This window comes from Ornithodoros turicata, chromosome 6, assembly GCF_037126465.1.
Source record: "Ornithodoros turicata isolate Travis chromosome 6, ASM3712646v1, whole genome shotgun sequence".
In the NCBI taxonomy this organism is placed as follows: Eukaryota; Metazoa; Arthropoda; class Arachnida; order Ixodida; family Argasidae; genus Ornithodoros; species Ornithodoros turicata.
Window position 1 is genome coordinate 74,562,919 of NC_088206.1, and position 11,221 is coordinate 74,574,139.

Below are 11,221 nucleotides of genomic sequence, written 5' to 3' on the forward strand. Positions count from 1 at the left end.
CCCTGGTTAACTTGGCTCCTAGCCAACCATCATCTGAATGTTATGGTCCCATGATTTGTGTAATACGGGGTGCTAATAATTTATTCATGAAACATGAAATGGAAGTGATCCATCCCATCTTCAACAAATGACAGATATCATTCGGAATGCGCTGTTATATGCGGTCAAGTCCTGTTTTAAATTAGAAAAAGCAGCTTTAGAGGCTAATCGAGAGGCCGGAGGCATGAAAGAAGCGGGTATATAGTCGTGACCGTCCCCTGGTTGACTTGGCTCCTAGCCAACCATCATCTGAATGTTATCGTTCTCTCCCATGATTTGTGTAATACGGGATGCTAATAATTTATTCATGAAACATGAAATGGAAGTGATCCATCCCATCTTCAACAAATGACAGATATCATTCGGAATGCGCTGTTATATGCGGTCAAGTCCTGTTTTAAATTAGAAAAAGCGGCTTTAGAGGCTAATCGAGAGGCCGGAGGCATGAAGGAAGCGGGTATATAGTCGTGACCGTCCCCTGGTTGACTTGGCTCCTAGCCAACCATCATCTGAATGTTATCGTTCTCTCCCATGATTTGTGTAATACGGGATGCTAATAATTTATTCATGAAACATGAAATGGAAGTGATCCATCCCATCTTCAACAAATGACAGATATCATTCGGAATGCGCTGTTATATGCGGTCAAGTCCTGTTTTAAATTAGACAAAGCAGCCTTAGAGGCTAATCTAGAGGCCAGAGGCATGAAGGAAGCGGATTCGTGACCGTCCCCTGGTTAACTTGGCTCCTAGCCAACCATCATCTGAATGTTATCGTTCTCTCCCATAATTTGTGTAATACGGGACGCTAATTCATGAAGCATAAAATGAAAGTGATCCATTCCATCTTCAACAAATGACAGATATCATTCAGAATGCGCTGTTATATGCGGTCAAGTCCCGTTTTAAATTAGAAAAAGCGGCCTTAGAGGCTATGAAAAATGAAAAAATGGCTAGCGAGCAAGCGAGCTGGTGAAGATGACGCATAATGTGCTAGTGTTGCTGTTGTGCTAATAATGCTAGTGTTGAGACTTCGTGTTGTGTCTGTCCCTTCGTGTTCCCTAGTCTCAGGGTTTTTACATTATGCTGAGAGGCTAATTGAGAGGCCGGAGACATGAAGGAAGCGAGTAGTCGTGACCGTCCCCCGGTGAATATGGGTCCCAGTAAACCACTAATATCCCTAGGGCATCCCTACGAGGTCGTGAACGTCCTGAATATCTGTGCATCCATGCGATATCTGTGGGATGTTCTAGAACGACATTCGCGTTTCGGTTTTACCTAGTGAATAACAGATGTCTCAGGTACGTCTGCAGGATGTTTGAAAGGAAGCAGCTTGCAGTTCCCTGGGATATCCATGGAAGAACCGGTAGACTATATTTTGGGCACTGATTGAACGTCTTAGGAATATCGCAAGGACGTTGCCTGGAGATATACGGATAAATACGTGATGTTTGACATGTTCCGACAGCGACGTTTTTCTTCTGCTGAGAGCAAGCAAAAACTTCTGTGAACCTTACTAGATATCTGGGAATAAGTGGAATCATTATATATTTCTACACACAGAAAAATAAGCGTTCTTCGAGAGTTCTTCGTAGTGCAAGAACCTTTTCCTGAACCTTTCCTATATTCGTGAACGACAGTATGGCTAAGGATCTCCAGGTGTCCTCCTTTTGAAGAACCTTTTAAAGGTGAAAAATACGGACAAGCTGAAGAACTTTTAAAAGTTCTTTCTCGAACGGTTATTTTTATGTGTGTATTGTTCGCGTGCTGCTGGCCGTGCGAAGTATTTATGTGTGTGTACCCAGCAAACCAGAGATTTCCCCTGAACATCCATGTGATATCCTGACTCGGAGGTTTGAACGTCGCAGGGAGCATGCCACAAATCCTATAGACGTCATCTGTACGTCCAGGAGACAAAAAAATCTTCCCCTATTACACATTCCGCGAACATCCCACAAATGTACAGTAGACGTCCGTGGGATATTGACAGCTTTGAGTTCGAGACGCCGCATGGATGTTTATTGGGAGCTTGAAGTTGCTTTTATCATCTTCAAAGCATATTTTGAAACATTTGCGAGAGTTGTGTGTGTGTGTGTGTGGGGGAGGTGCTGGTGTCGGCACCATCAACAGAGCCGTAACTATGTTGAGTGGCCACCACATAACTATTTCGTTCCCTGTGTCCCCTCTGTGCCCGTTTCTGGTATTTCCCATACCGGACACAGAGCGCGGCGGTTTAAATAAAGCAAACAGAGAAATGGAAAAGCTCACAGTCCAAAAAGCTTCGAAAGATACTAGCATTCCCTTTCCAAGAGAAAACAAATACTATATTGCTTGTCGCGGGAACTTCCGCGAATTCGAGGGTACTGCTCGCCTCCGAAACAAAACGGAGGATGAGCTGTCTAAGTATAATTCGATTATGCACAAAAACAACAGTCAAGTGAGGAGTTGCGTGGTGTACTAACTCTGCAACAAGCTAACGCCTGTGTTTCTTACTGCTCTTGGTCTGAGACACTCAGTAGGCTAATCGAAAATCAAATTTGAGAGTGCCACAGAATTCCGCATCACTGCCTCTTTCGCAATAAATGCTCAATGTAACATAGACGGTCAGTTTTGGAAGGTGCGATATCTTGCAATCTTGCACAGGACCGCCCATTGTTTTTTAGAAACGCCATTCAGCCCCTGTTTGGCAGGTACTTTTTTGTTCGTGGTGCGATCACCTCAGGATATCCAAATCTCGCTGTACCCAGGATATTCTCTTTGGGACGTACAGAGGATATACAGAATTGGATATCCCCAACAACTAGAATATTTTGAGGAGGAAGAAAGGGGGGAAAATGAAGGGGGAAAAAGCCATTAAAGAAAAGTAAATGACACTAGACGTATTTGAAATTAAAAATTACAGATGAAGATGGCTTCTATGGCTGCACGCAGAGAAACAGATACTCATGGAACGATGCGACAGCACCAGAGGACACGTGTTTCGCCGTGCAAGCTACAGTGGCGTCCCTTCGGCACGGGCTGTTGGCCCAACGTCATTGGCCAGGTCTTCGCCGACGTAGTTGGCAGTTACCCAGACAACACGAAATGGTCCGATAAACGTTACTGGGATCTCACATTGGGGATGTTGCGGACATCCCAAGCATGTTCCAAACACAGCCTAAACTTGTCCCAAAAATGAAAAAATGAGACACCGAGAAATGTTTCAGGGAGATCCTGTGGATGTCCCCGAGGGATGTGCATCAGACGTGAATGGGATATCGCTGAGAAGCCCCTCCCCCTCGTCCCGTCCCCCTTTTAGTGTTGTTCTTTCCACTTTTTGAGCTATATAATGTATTATAGGCACATTATGTTACCTCGTAGAGGCGCATTTCCGGTTTGGATAGCTGAGGAAGGAGCGGAAGCAGAGGCAGAGGTGGATGTATGGCGAATACGGCTGACTGCAATTCAATAGAGAGTTTTAATGCACCGTACGCTATCGCCTTTGCGTACATAAGGAATAGCGTGGTGGTTCTGCGCAATGCGCGAAGCTCTCTCAATGTTTTGCGCGTGCACAGAACCAGCAACGCTACCTCTTGCGTACGCAAATGCGGTAACGTACGATCCACTAAAACTCACTATTCATACAGAGGAAATGAAATGTACAGGTGAATATGCAACAATGTTATAAATGCAAGACCTACCACAAGCCCGTAGACTATATCAAAAATTCAAACAAAAATTCAGTGAGTGTGGAAGGAAATTATCCGAACGAAACAACAAACAAGGGTCCAAACTAACAAAACAAAAAAGTACAAACTGGAATGTTCCTGGTACAGGATGTGTCGCAGTTCAACTGCGCTTCTGGTCTGGCCCAGCGAACCAGATACATCCAGCAAATATCCATAAGATATCTCACCCGGGATGTTTGGATATCCATTGGAGTTTGCCACAGATCCGTTTTACATCCATGCGATATCCCGGCGACTAGCATTTCTGCCATGTTTGTAGATCCACTGAAAGTCCCTGCGACGTCTGGCACGGATATTTGGATATATACGGGAGGTTACGAATATCGTACATATTTTGCTTTCAAAAATTTTGTGCACAAGATATTTAGTGTTTGTAGAGTGCGTAGAGACCACTGCGTACCAGCAAATAATATTTATTGTGTGTTTTAACCCATTTGATACTATTGTTCCCATTTGGGAACAGAAACATTACCTTAGCCTAACAGGATTCATCACAGTACAGCAACACCGTGGGACCTGCCAGCATAAATGCCGAACCCTGCCCGCCTCACTTGGACCACTTGGGAAAACCCACAGTAACCTCTATTTGCGAGCTGGATGGAACATATACTGAAATACAAATCGTTACACACACGTTCGTTAGGGGTAGCGTGGCGTAAACCATTTGTAACGGTGACGAGGATGTATCTTCGCAATTCCTCTGTTTCTGCATCAACCCACAGTATACCCAACAACATTTCTGACATCCCTTCCTATCAACTACTGTGTTTTTAATTCAGGCTACCTTCTCTATAAGGACAAACAAATCTTTCCTGGATCTCCCATAGACATCCCTAGGATCTGCAGGCTACCTGTCATGGGACATTCAAACATCCAGAGCGCGATATTCTTCCAACATACCAGGGACATCTGTTGTTTACTGGAGTAAGCCCAAAACGCAATGGAATTGTGCAATATCCCATACATATCCTATGGATGTCGAGATATTCAGGACTTCGCGACCTTGTAGAGATGTCCGAGGGATATTAATGGTTTGCTGGGGGGCAGGAAGAGCAGAAGTAGAGATGGAGCGAATGCGGCTCACTGCAAGACAACCATATACAAAGGGAGTTAAATGTACAGGTGAATATGCAACGGTGTCATAAATGGGAGATGTATTACAAGAACGCGAAACCTGCTCTCAAACATGATGTGGCAGAGTATAGGCCAAAACTGATCTTTTGTCAGTGGAAGTCCATTGACGTTCATAATTATCGCAATTTCGTATCTAACCAAACCGAAATGGCAATATTTTCCATCTTCCATTCCTTCCACACCGGATGCAAAACGTGGGGTTCATAGCAACGTCCTTGCATAAGTTGGGAGATCGATAAATGACCGCTGCGTCTTCAGCAATTTCAGCAGTTTTGTCAGACCTACATATGCGACACAGACGATGCAAGCGCCCCACAACCTCGGCCGCTCTTCAGAGTTAGCATGCGGAGGAACACTGGATAGGGAAGCGTGCATCTCAGCTGCATCTGACTGACGTAGTCACGATGGGCCTGCACATGCAATAGTAGTCACATGACAGTGCAGTTCAAGAGTGCGGAAAGTTTAAATATACTTACTTTTGCTTGCCATTGCTAACGACAGTTCCGTAGCAGACTCGCAGACACGCATCACAATAATGGACGCCCGAGTGGCCTCCTTCCCGTCGCTTTCCGTACTGGTCATTGCCGAACGTCCCAATTTGGCATCCACAAGGAGATTGCGCGGGTTTCAAATGCTGCGTTTCAAACGCACATCCTACCAATGTACGAGATACATCGCCTGTGGGACTGCGGACGTTGGGACATGTTTGGGATGTCCCTACAAAGTTTCGTGTTGTCTGGGTAACGTTGGCCAGACGTTAGAACGTGACTGGCTGGCCGACTTAGTTGGCTGCCAACTGGTCCCCGACTTTTGCGTACTTCTTGTTTCGGCACATTCAGCGTCGGATATTTCTTATGGATTTCTAAAACATGGAAACAGAATTGCTTTCAACGAGGAATATCTTCCATCCTGCCATCTCACTTTTGCGCGAAATCCCCTAATTAAAGAATTAATGAATTTTAGGTAATTGATGATCTTGTAGTTATATACTTTCTTCGACATAACCTTCGCCTGACCAACTCAAAAACGGCATCCATTTTGTTCAGCTAGTTTTCTTTTTTTTTTCAACGAAAATTCTGTAACGAATAAAAAAAAACACCCTGTATATAGATATATGGTGTTGGTGGATGACCGGCAAACATCGAAACTGTGAAGCACAAACAGCATATCAGTGACAAAATTCTTACTGGTAAAAACACCACAAATGAAGCCTGGGACCTACGATGCAAGAAAAACAAACGAATAGATTAGATGTATGAGAGCTTTTTTTTATGGAAAACGGATCAAAAGGGACACATTCAACAACCGCGCCGATTTTGCAACATCGGCGGCGGCGAGGTCCAGTTCAGACCTCCGGCGGCGGCGCGCTCTAGTTCAGTCGCCTCGTGACCACAAGGGAGCTGCCATCCGTTGGTCATAGAAGGCGTTGCTTTCGCGAAGACAACAGTCGAAGGCTAAGACCGTGGCTAATAGCGTCCTCGATAAACTTGCTCCGGAATTGCCCCGAAACCACAGTGGTGCGTGGCGCTCTACACTGGCGGTGCCCTGGGCGGAGGCATTATCGAACATGAAACTGCACTGCATTGGTGGATCTGATGGATACTAGCATGCGCTACCTAGAGATCTGTGCTCGTTGTGGCTCGTAGGCTGCGCGACCCGTAGCGAGAGGCACCTGGCGAGCGGCACCGATCGAATGCCATGCTGACGATGACTGTCTGCTGCTACTTGCCCGGCTACACCTGGCTACTTGCCGCTTCTGCCTTCCTCCGTGCTTCCGGCAATCGCGATGCTTCTTGGGATTGCACTCTGGCGCTCGGCCGATTTTCTCGGTGTGGGTTCGGGGCAACTCAGTGCTGCACTGAACGGGTGCACTCCTTTAATCGAAGACGTTCAGTGCGCACCAGTGCAGTTTATCGAGGATGGCAAGCCGCACCAGGTCGCACCGGGGCGCACCGGTGCAGTTTACCGAGGACGCTATAAGACAACAATGATCCAAAGATTGAATACACACAGGCTGCGTTCCAATACCTCGCGCCCGCGAAGCCGCCTGACTAGGCAGCTGAGTAGACCCCTTTGACAGAATGGCGTAAATGCAGGCTAGCTGGTGGATAAATTCCATGATAGGCAAGCCTGAGCGATGGGCTTGATGAGTCAAGCCTGAGCGATGGGCATCGCTCAGGCTTGCCTATCATGGAATAGACCCCTTTGCTTGTCACTATTGGAACAGGCTTGCCTAGCCGAGGCGCCTGTGGCGCCATCTCGTTGCTCACGCAAGAAATGCGTACGGCGCAAGCGCAGCAGGACTCTAATGCGCTAAGTTTGTAGGACATCGTGCATAAACTGTCACCTTCACAACTAAACATGTGTTGCAGCTCTCTACGCAGTTTTAAAAAACATACCACTATGTGCAACTTTACATTTAAAGCCAGCAGAAACAGCGAGCACGCTGGTACCGTCAACGCGCGTCTCCATCCCGGTTGTCAGATGGTCAGGCGTATAACAAGACTGCATCGATGCGCACAGCGGAACTTGGCGAGATTTGGAACGAGACTTAACATGGCGGCACTTCCGGTTAGACCGCTAGGCTACAGTGGCTAGAAGGCCACTGCCTTCTAGCCACTGCCACTGCTAGCCACTGTAGCTAGGCCATAGCTAGGCCACGGCCACTCGGCCATAGCCTCCTATATACTGATCAGTATATAGGAGGCTATGGCTAGGCAGTTGCCTAACCGAGGTATTGGAACGCAGCCACAGTATACCGTCATCTTCATGCTGCTCTGTTCGCTCTGCCAACATGCTGCCAACCCTGCCAACCAACGGAAACCGAAAATGGCAAAAACGAAACTACCCGCCATTCCATGCTCTGGTTTCGTGACAATCAATAATGTTGAATTCCAATGGCAGAGTCGGAGCAAGTGGCACACTCCGCAGTGGAGCGGCTTGATATGGCATAGAGCAAGTGATCCGAATCTGCGACTGGAACACTTGCGCCCAACTTGGAGTTTAGCCCTGGCCAATCTTCCTTGGTGGATGGCGGCTAGAGACGGAGGAAGAAGAAGATTGTACTCATGTTCCGATTATGCCCGCCATAGATACAACGCCATGTTTTGCAACATCAAGATCCTCCTAATCTTCTAACGTTGCCCTGGTGATGTCTGGCTTATTGTTTTCTTCAAGAAACAAAATTGCTAACGTACGACGCGAAATACAGGGTGTGTGCAGAAAAACATGACCCGCATTTAGGCGCACGATGGCGCATTTATGCGTTCGAAATCTGCAGAAAAATTGTGGAAGCCATACTCAGCTTAAAAAATAAACGGAACAACGAAAACGTCGGCTTCCGTGCATCAGAATAGGGCAACATGGTGGACAACAGGGTGTATGTGAAAGGGCAACACGGTTAACGTAGGAGAGTTGTGTTCAAGTACCGCTAGGGGAGCTATAGGTGCATAAATGCAAGGAAGACGCTGTCTTACATATACCTGCAGAACATTGACACTCGGTGGAGGAGGAGAACCAGAATGCTTACAGCCAGATATCTTACATGCACCAAAGAGGAGGAAAAGAAGAGTACGAGAACCAGGGTCAGGGAGGCTGAGACAAGAAAATGGCAGGAACGTATGAAGGGGAAACCAGCACTACAGATGTACAGGGAAAGAAAGACAGAGATCACAAGAGAGGAACTGTTTGATAATTCGTACGGGAGCACTTTATTGTTTGAGGCAAGAACGGGTATGTTACGGACCAAAACTCATTACGCGAAATTCCAACGGGATATCGACACAAGATGTAGCTGGTGCACAGAGGGAGAGGATGAGACAGCGGAACATGTAATCTTGAGATGTAGGGGACTCAACCCGGCACAAAAAGAGGGCGTTGAGCTGTGGGAGGCGCTCGGTTTTGAAAATGACGGGGGAGGGGTGGACCAAGACGCGGTGGCGGCAACCAAATCTCGATTGAATGACTGGTGGCATAGAAAGAGAAATAACTAATAGGGTTATTATTAAATACTAAATACAAGAAATACCAAACACTTGATGAATCAACCAATTTGTAGCTTTATTTTTACTTTAACAGGCTAGGTGGCGTATGCTACCGCCCGATGCAAAGGGAAGGCCGCTATCCATCCATCCATCCACCCATCCATCGAAACGATGTCCCACACACTGATCTCTATGTATAAAGGCTGGATCGCGCATGGGAGAGGGGCTCGTGGGGGAGAGGCGTGCCTTCGGGCCGCCATGTTGGTGGGCCCTAAAGTGCTGTGTGTGCCCATAGAAAACAATGGGAGGCAACAGAGATTGTGAGTATTTATTGCGCTGCTAGCATTGATCGTTGTTTGTCATCACACAATTTTGTAAGGTGCCAGTATACTGATGTATCCTAACAGTGTTTCACAGGTGTCCTGCCGTTCGATTCTTAATTACGTTATGTTTTGCATTCCGAAACTAGACCGTCACTGCAGTGCAGCGCTGGGGATTGTACTACAGCACGTTTCCCAGCCAATATATTCCAGTACAAAATACGCACGATGCTGAGGTTCCAAAGACCCTTCCGTGTGACATGTCATATCTTACCGAACCGCTACGAAGACGCGCCTCGCCTGTTTGAAACGGCGGTTGGAGAATGTCGATGGCGATGAGGCAGACGTCGTTACGCTTCGGCTCGCGCTTGTTGGGAACTTCATTCTTGTTATATCACTCAACATACCTGACCGATCATTATAATTCCCGTGGAAAAGGTAAAATATGTTTTTTTTCTCTTTCTCTTTTGTTTATTGACTATGGTGCGATACGTGATGAGTCGTTACAAATATGATTAGAAAACGTATGGATATGATGGCATAAAATCAATATTATTATTATGAGGAAAGAGTGAGATAAGTACCACATCAAACAGGCCTTCCTCTACATGCGAACGGCACGTGAACAAATTGGGTGCGCAGTATGTTGAGTAAAGACGCAACGACTTTTCCGTTCGTGATAAAAGTTGACAATATGTCGAAGGTACAATATAGAACCCACGCAAATATTTGCTGCGCAAATCTTTCGTTGAGTGGCTCTTGGAAAATCAACGTTGTTCTTTATGTTCACAATCCACCATTGACCAGGTACAGTTGAAATAGCGTTGATTCAGCACTATCTATCTATACATACAACATTGCTCAACATTAGTCAACATTAGACAACGTGCATTCTACGTTACACCAATAGTCGGTGTTGAACAGCAGCTTATTCTGTGAGAGCTTTTTATTTGTTCAGTTGTACATGTCTGAAGTGAGACGTGATTTATTTAAGGATAGTTTATAACCTTTTTATGCAAAAAATGAAATTGCCACGTCTGAGAATGCTGGAAATGGCTGTTATCGACACAATAAATCCTTGTAAGGTAAAGAAATGTCATTGTTGTGATATTCGTAGTATATCCACAGAATATTCACTGGGGGATATTTGTGACGTCTCATGGTGGATATACAGCGGACGTTGTGAAGATACGCGTGACATCTGTGACGTGTGAGACCAATTTGGGAGGTCTGTGGGATATTGATGGTTTGCTGGGACTATTTTGGCTGATAATCAACAACAAAGCCTGGCTTCATGCAGAAAACTTCATCCATTCATCTGATTCTGAACGGTCTTGTTCTCCACTATATTTTGGAGGAAGGCCCGTTGCAAAAGATTTTGGCATGTGGAGGGCGATTTCGTTGAAAGCTGCGGTAATCGCGCGCGTCATCTAGGGTCCGGTATCGAAATCGAAACTACCGCTCGCTGCAGCAGACGGAGCAGACGACAGGGGGTGGCGCTCCTAGTCGCAATCGCATTCCTGGTACGATCTGAATTTAAAAGTTCACTTACATACTATGTTTAGTACGTGCTAGTATTCGTTTTTTTCACTGTTATGGACATGTGTTGACATACAAACACATGTTTCGCTTTGTTCCAGCTGTACAATCGTATCACGTGATTGTCGTCTGCCGGTTTTCACTCTCTTTGCAGACGACACCGAAAGTCGTTTCTCTGATTGTCATGTACGAATTTCCTCAGTGTTTTTAGTTATATTCTTGCTCAAATCAGTGCATACCTTCTTGCTTTACATCTCTGAAGAGTTTTTCGTCACCACATCTGCAAGACGTTGACGTAAGCTGTTATTCCTTCATTTGGTTTGCCGTTCCTATAACGAAGCGCAAATCCTTCCGTGTATTGTGGTAAGCTGTGTAGCTTATGTCAGATTATAGTTGTGCTTGGAAAAATATGTTTGGAACTACAAATGGGGCACGATACACCTGATCGTATAGCGATATGTTCAGTTGTGAAGTTGTGA